A 12,042-nucleotide genomic window follows, 5' to 3' on the forward strand; every position below is an offset into this window, starting at 1 on the left:
TTCGCCCTGTGGTTCAGAGGGTCTCTCTGAGTGGCACCTGCACCACGGCACCCAGCCACATCGAGCCCAGAGGGCGACGGGCGGGAAGCTGCGAGGCAGTGCTCTGTGCAAAGCTGCCTGGTCTCGCTGCACTCCCACCCCGCCTCATAACTGCATCAGCACATAACTAACTGACAAGCCACCCTGGAAATTAGGCCCAATGCTCCTGAATTTGCAGGGCAGAGGCACAGAGTCAGAAGGGTCCAACGTCCTCGGTCCCTCCAGCCAAACCTGGGATGGCAGGAGCCCGTGAGAGACAAGAACCAGCAAAGAACAACCCCCGGGCTGGATTCTGCAGAGAGCTCAGCAGGAGCCTGGTGGAAAGCCCCACCCGGCGCCAGTGTTCCTAACGTCCATCGTTTCTGCTCACACTTCGCAGGGCAGGAGCCCTCATGGCGTAGTGGCTACGTGTCCCGCAAGGTCAGCCGTTTGAAACCGCCAGCCGCTCCGAGGGGTAAAGATGAGTCTGTCTACGCCTGAGAAGAGTGAGTCCCTGAACTTCACAGGGGCAGCCCCCTCAGTGTCCTGCAGTGTCACTATCGCGGCCACAGACTCAATGGCAGTGAGTCTTCCAGAGAAGGGTAAGCAGGTTGGCTGCTGGGTCCCCAGGCCCAGACAGAACTGAAGCAGCAAACGTGGGGGGAAACGGGGCTGGGACCACTGCCCGCCAGCCAGCTGCTACTGAGCCAAACTTATGGGGCCGGCCTTCTTTACGACCATGTTTACCAACAGTTCTTACCAACCTATCTCTACAGACAAGCGCCAAACTGACACGTGACCAGACGGCACATTTTCTTTCAAAATTAGCTTACTTTATTTGAAAACAACATCCCTGTCCACAAATAAGTGCTAAATGAAACTGTGATACTATATGGAAAATGTATAACTAGCATTATCAACGTGCGAGATACCATCGGTCAGTATGACAATCTCCACTACACTGTCTGCCTTTCCACCTGGACTTCTGGATTCTGTTTATATTTGTAACTGAAGTCATGCTTTCATACTCAATTTACCTTCATGTCAAATCTGCGGTTCTCAATCTGTGGGTCGTGACCCCTTTGGGGACTGAATGACCCTTTCACAGGGGTCGCCTGATTCATAACAGTAGCAAAATGAGTGATGAAGTAGCAACGAAAATAATGTTATGATTGGGGCGTCACCACAACATGAGGAACTGTACAAAAGGGTCGCAGCGTAGGAAGGTGGAGAGCCACTGCGTCAAATCGACATACATCTGTAGAGACAGGCAGGCGACACGGGGGATTTCGAGATTAGAAGGCTGGGAAGCAAATGATTTTGGATATGTGTATTTGTCTCAGTGTAAACAGTAGGGGACAGAGGTAAACAGTCTCTGCAGTGTTCACTGAGGAAATCAAACTGTGTCTGAATGATATATCCCTTAAGGCAGCGTTAATCCACCTCATCACCCTGCCGGGTGACCTCCACACACGACCACACCTGCCGTGGACGAAGAGGCCGAGGCATGTGGTGGTGGTCCAGGTGTGTGCTGTCAGGTCCCACCAGTTCACGGTGGCTCCAGGACAGCAAAAGCCCCTCAGAGGGTCCGCCAGCTGCTAGGTGCCATCGAGTCGTCTCTGACTGCTAGCAACTTTACGCCCCTTAGAACGAAACACTGCCCGGACCTGCGCCACCTTCTCCATTGTCCCTATGCCGAGTCCATCGATGCAGCCACCAGGTCAATCCATCCCGTGGAAGGCCTTCCTTTTCTCCGCACCTCTACTTTGCCACACAGGCTGTCCTTCACCGGGACTGGCCTCTCCTGACCACATAGCCAAAGTGAGATGAAGTCTCGCCCAACTGGCCCTTCTGGGGGGCTCTCCGGGACTGTGGATTTTACTGGGACAGACCAGCAGGTGTTTCCTCCCGCCACCCTTTCAGTTAGCAGCCGAGAACTTGGGAGTGTGCCACCGGGGCTCCTTGGCTGAGACAGAGAGAGAGAAAAGTAACTCATGTAGGGCCAGCCAGCCAGCGGAGAACACTGACCAGACCATGGGATGCTAGGACAGCAAACAGGCGCTCTCAGACAAATCCAGCTAGAGCAGAAACCCTCTAGCCGAGTCTCCCGGGGGCTTCTCTGCGCGCACACTGGGCGCTGTGGCCCGCAGCGGAGGACAAAGTGAGTAAGAGAGTCCACGCATCTGCAGCGTATTACAGCAAACTGGTTACATTCCCGGCCCGGCCCGGGACCACGGAGAAACATCAGATGCTGGTGTAACTGTTTTCAAACACGGGGAGGCCCGTCACGCGCTTTAGCAATATTTTCAGCCACAAGAGCTGAAAAACCAAAATGATGTCTTGTTTCCAAGGTCTAATGCCGACTTCCGTGGGAGTTTTGAGTCTCTGGGAATCTGCAGCCTATGGCATAGGAGGGATGAGGGCGGGGTGGCAGTCTGGCTGGAAAGAAAGATGGCAGCGGCAATGCCCCGGAGGGTGCCAGCCACCCGTTTTGCTCAGACCACAATATTCCAGGGCCTTCTTTCCCTGCAACTCTGTGAGAGGCTGTGAGTGCCAGCACCTCCCATGGTGCTGTCTTGGGAACCAGGTCCTCCTGCTGGCACTGTGAGCTGGACATGGGGCTGCTAACTTCAAGGTCCACAGTTCAAACCCACCAGCCTCTCTGGGGAAAACAGATGAGGCTGTGTCCTTCAGATGGATAGTCCTGCAACACCAGGGGGCAGGTCTCGTCTGTCTTGCCGGGTCTGCTCCCCATTAACACTGAGTTTTTTAAATCCCTGGGGAGTTCTCTGCCCTGCAGGGTCATCACCGCGAGTTGGCATCAGCTTGGTGGCGTGGGTTTTGTGGTTTGGCGATCCTGTCAGGGGTGCCCTACGTGGTGAGACGGTTGAAGCACGGGGCTGCTAACTGGAGGCGGGTGGCTGGATCCCACCAGCTGCTCCATGGGAGGAGGTGTCCATCTGCTGCCGCTGATTTTACAGCCCGACTCGGAAACTCCATTCGCTATGAGTTGGGATCGACTCTAGCACGGTAGGCTTCCATTTCCGATCTTGTGAAAAACTCAAGAGAGATTCGTTGTCACTGTAAAAAGTGTTCTTGAATTTGGGGATAGGAATCAAGACGGCCAATACCATCAGACACACATGTGGTCTGGGAGGGGCGGGGGCTCATGGGCAGCCAGCAGGGCACCCCTTTGCCATAGGATCGCCCTTGGCCTGTGTGTTAGTCCGAGTAGACTAAAGAAACAAATTCTTAGATGCTCATATGTATTTAAGAAAAAACTTTACATAAAGAGTAATTGTACATTAAAATAACATCCCAGCACAATCCAGATCGAGTCTTGAAATAGTTAAAGTTCACTGTGCCAATCTGGCCGATAAACACATGTGGGATTAATTGAAGAGGGTAGGGATAAATGGCTCAGTGATCACCTTTCTAGTTCTCGGGTCTCTTGCTCTCTGATGGTCAGACCAGGGCGCAGCTGCCTTAGCCGGTTCCCTGCTTCAGCCGGCAAGGCTCACTTCCTGCAAGACATCCCCAAGGAGAAGCCACATAGGCCTACCCTGATGCAGCCCTGGGTGCTGGAGCAGCTGTGTGGAGACCCCTGCCAGTGCTGACATGCTCACACACTCAGTGACTCCGCTTTCCTCCTGCAGTCGGCATCACTGGGTGTGTTTTGTGTGATAGAGGACTTTGTGGATTGGTCTTGGACATATGGGTTAATGTTGGACTTGTGGGCTTGGGCAACGATGGGTTGGGATGTTTTCTTGATGTGCACTTACTCTTAATATAAAACTCTCTCTTATACATATGAGTTTCTGTGGATTTGTTTCTCTAATGTACCCAGACTAACACAACTCCATAAGTCTGGTATTAGCCCATATGTCTGATATCAATCTATAAATTCTTCAGACTCACAAAACACATGTAATGACGCTGAATGCAGCAAGATCACAGGCCAGTGGGTGGAAAGTCTTGTGGATCCAGTGGCGTTGTAAGCATCTCAGTGCTGGCAGGGGTCTCCACATGGCTCCTCCAGCTCCAGGGCTCTGGCTGTTATCAGCCTATCTCCATGTGGCCTGTCAACAATGTCTCCTGCCTCCAACGGGCTGTTTATCTCTTTAGCGCCTCCAAATGAGGTCATCAAGCTGTGACCCGATTGACAAGCCAAACCCTATCCCTTCACTTATAAGTCTCAAATGGACAATAGATTATATAACGAACACATCCAGCCCGCCCCAGGAGCCCATTTGCAGGTGCGGGGGACCCTGGCACTTAGTCTCATGTGTATAGAGCACAGGCCAACCTTCTATGTGGCGAGTGGATGCCTGACGCTCGTCTTTTACAAAACCCCGTCACTAAGGGAGTCCTGGTGGTGCAGTGGGTTAGCACTGGGCTGCTAGATGCAAGGTCAGGAGTTCGAAACCAGCAGATGCTCCAAGGGAGAAAGGGGAGGTTTTCTACTCCCGTAAGGAGTTACAATTTCAGCAACCCACAGGAGCCACTCGACCTTGTCCTACAGGGTCAGGATGAGCTGGAAATGACTCAGGAGCAGGGATTCTCTTTTTCCTCGGAGGCTGCTAATGACAAGGTGGGCAGTTTGAACCCAGGAGCTGATGTGAGAGAGTAAAATGAGGCAGTTTGCTTCCACAAAGATCCTATCTCTGAAACCCTGGCGGGTAAATCTAATCTGAATCAATGACGCATCAGAAGCAACTCCAGAGAAATGGGCTACCGGGTGCTGGGGTTTGGGGGTCTCTGTTGGCGTGCACTTTGAGAAATTATAAGTTTCACGTGTACGCTGTGAGTGCACAACTTTCACCAATGTGCACCTCACGGGAGTCACACTGAGTCACACATGGTGACCTGGCCGTTCACATCCCACTGTGTAACCACACCACCACCACAGTTGGTGTTCTTGGACCCTGCAGCTGTGGGCGGGGCCAGAGTGTGGATACAAGGATTTGCATCTGCTCCGAGAAGGAGGTCATACGAGGGCAGAGTGGCTCTGAACCTCATCCCTTCTGAGTTCTTAGCAGGGTAGACCAGACCACCACAGGCAGACAAGAGCCCCTCCACAGCTCACACAGGACCCCCTTCCTGAAAACAAATCCTGCCTTCCAGCTTCCAGCTCTCTGGAAAAACACACTGCTGTTCTTTTCAGCCACTCGCTTGCCTCTTTGTGACAGCGCCCCCAGGTAACCCGGGATGCTCCTTCACCTACAGGGAGGGTTTGGAGGACACACACGCCCTCACCTCTATACTCAAAACCAAAGATGCTCGCTGCTCTGCTGATGAACTCTCTGAGCTGCTTCATCACAGAGAGAACACAAGGCATTTACTTCTGTGAAGAAATTCTCTCCTTAAAGTATAAAGACGGAATAAATGCAGACGTGCCTAAGAATTGAGTTTGACATGGGAACCCCCAGCTACCCTCCGGGCACATCATGACTAGATGTCACGGGTGTCAGAGGCCACTCATCTGAAGCCTCGTCTTCAAAACAGAAAAACAGTCATGAATCGATGTGAAATGTGCCCTTTCCCCTTGGGATTGTGCACTGGGCAAACACGTACAGAGCAAATCGGTTTTCCAATCAACAATTCATACGTTGCATTTCATTGATTGCACCCCCCACAAGGTAACACCACTCACCCACTTTTTCCCTGTGTTGCGATTCTCTTCTTTCCAAAGCCCCTTCCTACCCCTCCTGAACTTTGGGACTGGGCAGACACTGCCCCTTGGATCAGACGTGGCCGATTATTCTCAGTCACGTGTCTACCTCCCTGGTGTTACCAGACCGTCCCCTTACAGACCTCTCTACTGCTTGTCTGACAAACTGAGCCATGGGAGTGAGTTACAATTCAAGCTTGCAGAATGACTAGGGGCTATTTAAAAAAATTAATTTAATAAACAAATCTGTCTTGGAAGTACAGCCAGAATAATCCTTAGAAGCCAGGCTGGTCAGACTTCATCTCATGTACTTTTGACCTGCTATCCAGAGAGAGTAGTACCTGGAGAGTGTCCTGCTTGGCAAAGGAAAAGGGGCAGGGAAAGAGGGGCAGAGATGGATGGACAGACACCGTGGCTGCAACCACGGGCTCGAGCACAACTGAAGGCCGGCACAGGACGGGGCCCAGCTTCCTTGAGCTGCATCCGGGGTGGCTGTGATGGGAACTGACACAAAGGCACCAGCATCAGCCACAAGAGAAGCCTATCTTCTTAAATGCCTCCCCTCGAAGGAACTTCATTTACTACCAGGGGTAAGCTAGACTCTTCAAACACCGACGTAAAGGCTACATTTTTACAGGGCCTTGCTAAGGACCCGTGAGAGCCACTTCTTTAGCGGTAGCTGAGCTTTCTGGAAAGTCAGGAAGATCAAGAATCTTCTTGTCTTGGGACTTTGTAATGAAGGCCACATGCTGCCAACACGACGTTAGCTGGCATTTCCCCATGGTGTGCCCGAGAGGACATGTCACCACACCCCCTCATTTGTCTGACAATCCCTGTGATGTGGGCAGGACGCTGTGGTTGCTTCTTCGGGCAGATGACAGGACAAAGGACGGTCACAGAGCCGGTCACAGGCACAGGGACCTGGAGCTCAGAGGGCATGCCACACGCCAAACCTGAAGCGACCGTCGGTTGACCCTTCATCTGCTTTTCGGGATCCGGAGTTGTCCCAGCCTCCTTGTCTAGTCTTCCAAACGGTCTCCACGTCCAGCAGGCACCGTGCTTTCATGAACCCGAGCGTCTTCCATCTCCCCTCTGCTGGACCTCTGCTCAGGACCTCCCCTGATCTTGACTGGATTTCCACAGAGCTCCCTTCCCTCCACACTGTCCTCCAGGTGTCCTCTGCCTTTGGCACCCACTCCTGGACACACCAGTCCTCCTGCTTCTCCACTCTTCCGTCTCCCCATGACCCACAGGGCCAACGTGTGGGAAGAGAGCTTTCTCACCGACCCTGGTGAAGCCACACGACACCCCAGCTTCTGAAGACTCATTCTCATAATGGGCTAAGGAGTGGGCCCCCAGTGTCCCGCAGGTCCTTGACTTCTGCCTTGGATTGTGACTGCACATGCCTGCGTCGGGTGGCATGTGGGTTATGCGCTAGGAAGCTCCCCACAAGGTCTGGAGCCACCAGGAGCTGCTTCTCGGCAGAAAGATGAGCTCGGCTGCCCGGTCAAGCTTTCCAGTCGCAGAAACCCTCAGGGGAGCCATACTGCTGGGCTGCTCGGAGTTGGCGCACACGTGCCGGCAGGGGGTCTGAGCTCTTGCTACGCCTGTGTTCCACCCGGGGCCCAGTGGTACTGTGGGTTACGAGTTGGGCTGCTAAGTGCAAGATCAGCAGTTCCAAACCACCAGCTGCTTCCTGGGAGAAAGATGCGGCTTTCCGTGGCTGTACAAAGTTACTGGCTTGGAAATCCAGCGGGCTTGGAGCTCCATTCAGTTCTATTAAGGCACTATGAGTTAAAACTGACTCGATGGCAGTGAATTCCCCCCTCCCCCACCCCAATCTTTATACTAAATAGACCTTTCCAAGATCCCCAACACAGATACATACGATAGTAATGGTCTCTAATTGTTTACCTGGCGGGGGGGGGGGGGGAAGTTATTTGAAATATTACAAGGTTCATCATGAACGGATATAATGGGGCTTCAAAAAGCCCGGCGGGAAAATGGAGTTAAAAAACACAATGGACTTTTTCTACAAACATTTTGAAGCCCCATTCACGTAAGGGATATTTTCTCTCACCCCACCCCTGCCCCAAACAGGTCACTGCATTCTCCACCTGCTGGGTGATCACTGAAACGAAGGCCGCGTAGACCAGAGATCCGCTGAGCAGCAAGAGAAGCTCAACATGCAATAAAACATGTCAGCTGGGGGATGTGATGGTTAAATTCGTGTGTCCACTTGGCCAGGCTGCAGGCTCAGAGGCTAAATCAAACATTAGTCTAGATGTTGCCACGGGATTCACTTTACTGTCAGCGGCCTGAAATAAAGCAGATGCAATGTGGGTGGGCCTTACCCAATCAGTTGAAGGTCTCTGGAAGGAGAAAATTTCTGTCCCCAGATGGCAGCATAAATGTCCTGCCAACGTTCCCAGTCTGCCATCTAGGGATTTTGTGATGGCCAAGCCCTACAAGTATGTGAACCAATTCTTTAGTAAAAGAGTAACAATAGACGGATGCTACAGATTCGGTTTTTCTTAGAGAACCCGGGCTAATTCAGGGGTGATGGCACAGGAAGACAAGAATGTGGCTACAAATCAGGAACCGAGTGAAGCAAAGATGAGACACCAGGAGAATCTCCCGAGAACATGATAACATGCACGGTGGCTTGTATCTGCTCTTTCTCCTTTACCAAGGTGTGATCACAACTCCAAAATGCTCACTGCACCACAGTGCCGTCACCACCAGCCACACACAGGGCCGGGCCACACTGGATCTCGATCTCTCTCTCTCTCTCTCACACACACACACACACACACACACACACACACACACACACACACACACCACACACACACACACACACACACACAAAACCTGGGCATTTGAAGGGTTCTTCAGAAAATAGAAAATACATTCTCTTTCAAACCACATAATAACATTTTTTTTAAGTCAGAAATTCTCACACAACAAACTCATCATAAAATACTTTCCCTTGCCCTTTTTAATAATTTGGAACAGCTGTGGCACGTATTGCTTAGCTGTGCAGAGAGAAACTCAGTTCCTCCATCCCCCAAACCCATCCCTTCAAGGTTCGCACCAGGCGTCGTGGGCTGAGCATTGGAATGCTAACCTAGGGTTGGTGGTTCAAAGCCACCTCCTCCCTGGCATAAAGAAGAGGCTGTCGACTCACGTAGAGATTTACATTCTGGGGAAGCCTACAGAGGATCCCTGTGAGTCCGAATGGGCTCAATGATAGGAGGGGACAGGACCGCCAGGGAAGTATTACCCCCTTACCTAGGACAATCCACCACATAAGGTCCAAAGAGATGTACTCGGGGATAAGACTCAGAAGGTGGGGAGGGGTGAGGGAAGGGTGCTGGCCCACTGTGGGGAAAATCAGTATCACAAATAAAAATGTGTATGCATTTTTGGACAGAAGGCTAATATCCGTAAACTTTCGCCAAACCACAAAAACCAACAATAGTATTATTTTTGTTCAAGACGGAAAGAAAGGCGGCCTTCCAACTGCACTGTTGATGTGTTGTATCCCAAGCCACAAGACAGAGATAAGCCTTGTAGAAAAGACACGTGTAAGATAAACATGTCCAGACAAGAGTTACAGGGCTGTGGGCTGTGACTTCAATGTCACTAGGTCGACGCTACAGGTACCGAATTGCCGTCTGGTGCCATCGAGTCGGTGCCGACTCACGGTGTCTCTGTGCAAACAGACGGAAACCCTGCCTGGGCCTGTGCCATCCTCACAACAGCTCCCAGGTTTGAGTCCACTGCTGCAGCCGCGGTGTCCCTCCATCTCCTCCAGAGTCTGTTCTGTTTTCGCTGCCCCTCTACTTCCCCAAGCATGACGTCCTTCTCCAGAGAGGAGTCTCTCCAGATAACAAGTCCCAAGAACATGATGCAGAGTCTCATCATCTTGTCTTTGAGAAGCCTTCTGGCTGTGCTCCTACCGAGGCACGTTTGCTGGCTCTTCGGCGGTCCATGGTATTTTCAGCATTCTTCTCTCCTCCACGATTCCAATGCAGCAATTCTCCTTCGGTCTTCTTTCTCAGTGCCCAGCTTCCACGTGCATATGACGGAAATACCATGCCTGGGTCGGGGCACCTTCGTCCTCAAAGCAGCATCCTTGGCGTGTTAATATACGTTAAGTAAGACATCTTTAATCACATGGGAGAAGACCTGGTGGCACAGTGGTTAGCAGGATGGGCTGCTAACTGCAAGATTAGCAGTTCTAAACCTCCCGCCACTCAGAGGGAACGATGAGGTCTTCCACTCCCATAAAGAGTGAGCATCTGAAACTCAAGGGGGCAGCAGCTCTAGCCTGCTCTGTAGGGGTCGCTGTGAGTCGCAGTGACTCAATGGCAGGGAGCCTGGTTCCTGGCCATCACAGGAAAGAAGCTTGTGATGGATCACTTCTCAGAAGCGCTGTGACCAGAGGCTTGCGGGGAGCCAGCCCTGAAGCTAGAAGGGGTGGCTCACTATTCACTAGTTCAGTGTCGACAGCGCCTTTATAGAGTTATAAATTCACCCTGGCAGTAAAAGGGGGGCAGTGAAAAGGAGCCAGACCCTCTGCAGGAACGAGATGGATCCACACAGTGGCTGCAACAATGGACTCAGTCATTGTGAGGCTGGCGCAGGGCCAGGCGGTGTTACCTTGGGGTGTGCACGGAGTCCCTGTGAGTCACAACCCACCGGACGGCACCTGCAGCAGTTGCCCATTCCTGAGAGCGGCCTGTACCTGCATGGTGGCCTGTGTGCCCCAGCTGATCTGCCTTCACCAGGGTCCCCCAGGGAGGTGCTGGCTGTAAGGTGCAAGGGCACCCCAACCTACTTCTGAAAACCCGGCCCTTGGAAACCGTGTGTCCAAGGATGGTCCGTTCGTTCGTTACTTTCCAACAAGATGAGAACACAGGGGGCAGGAGACTCGATGAACGGGCACGGAGCAAGCAGAGTGAGACCGGGAAACACCGAGAACGCTCACAGCCCATGGAGAAGGCAACCACAGTGACTGAAATTGTCGAAGTGGAAGCCCATGCTGCTGTGGTAACCGTCACGTCATCCCCAAATCCTCGATCGACCTGTGTCCTGGTGCTCCGTGCCCACAACCTGTCACACAACCAGATCAGGCGCCACCACTGTCCCGTCACACAAAGGGACCCTTAGGCGGTGTGTTTACGCGTTGGGCTGCTAATCACAAGGTCGGCCGTTTGAAACCACCAGCTGCTTCTCAGCAGAAAGATGAGACTTTCCAACTGGGTAACCTTGAAGGGTTACCCAGCTGGAGACCCACAGGGGCAGTTCTACCCTGCCCTACAGGGTGGCCGTGAGTCAGGATCGACTTGATGGCAGCACGTTTGGGAGAACATTAAAAAACCACCACCACGAGGCCCTCTAGATTTTTAAGAGGAAGCTTGTCTGAGATCGATGGACAATTTAGAAGTGACCGACCTTCTAAACTGAGTGCATTTCTGACAGAGAATGCTCTCCTCAAAAGGACTCAAGAATGAAAAAGGGGCAGGAGAGGCAAACAAAGCCCACCAGGTCACGTCACACCCACCCAGCTCCTAACCGCCGCGCTGCGCCTGACACGCAAGGGGCTCGCTCAGCAGCAGAAACGCCGGCTGACGTTTAAAATACATGGACTCAGACATATGCTTACAATCATCTTTTGGCAACACCACGTCTTCATTTCTTGCTTATTTTTTTTTTTTAATTAAAGGTCAGCGGACAAGGCACTGCTGACAAATCCCAGTCTATCCGGCTCTTCTTCCCAGTGGAGCGGTGAGCCCGTGCCCACAGCCGGCCGCGGGCCACCCCCAGCTCTGGGCTCTGTGCTCTAAGCCAGGCATGTTCCAGGCTGGCTCCGGGCAGGGACGGAAGTGATGAACAAAGAGAAAAAAGCAATAAAAAGGCCGCTTTTGGAAAAGATTCTGCTTGGGGAAATGAAACACGATTCCCATTTGCCACATCCAAACTGCTAGTTCCCTGGCAGGGAATGCCCAGTCATAAGGCTGTAAGTCCTCCACTGCTGGCCAGAAGGCTGGCGGTTCGAGCCCCCCGTGACCAGGTGCCTTGGGTGATGGTTCACGGGCTTGCCTGTGAGAGACACGGTCTCCACCTGCCTGCTAAAGCCCACACACGGGCCTCGCACACACAGCGACTCCCACGGCTGTGTGACTTCAAACGGAATCCGGCAACAACATCAAACATACTCACTCACACACTTGCTCTGGAATGCCACCTCATCCAACAGAGCTATTTCGGAGGCCCCTAAAAATGCCCGAGCAGCGAGCATGGTGTCCTTCAGCAAGAGTGGCTATCTTTAGACACGGCCCCGC

General features: G+C 52.4%; 1 protein-coding gene across 1 annotated transcript in view; it reads right to left on the reverse strand.

Moving 5' to 3' along the window:
- The window catches only part of MYO10 (myosin X), a 195,709-nt gene that overhangs the window by 98,519 nt on the left and 85,148 nt on the right, over positions 1 to 12,042 (reverse strand). The gene's annotated exons all lie outside the window — the stretch shown is intronic.

This window comes from Tenrec ecaudatus, chromosome 2, assembly GCF_050624435.1.
Source record: "Tenrec ecaudatus isolate mTenEca1 chromosome 2, mTenEca1.hap1, whole genome shotgun sequence".
In the NCBI taxonomy this organism is placed as follows: Eukaryota; Metazoa; Chordata; class Mammalia; order Afrosoricida; family Tenrecidae; genus Tenrec; species Tenrec ecaudatus.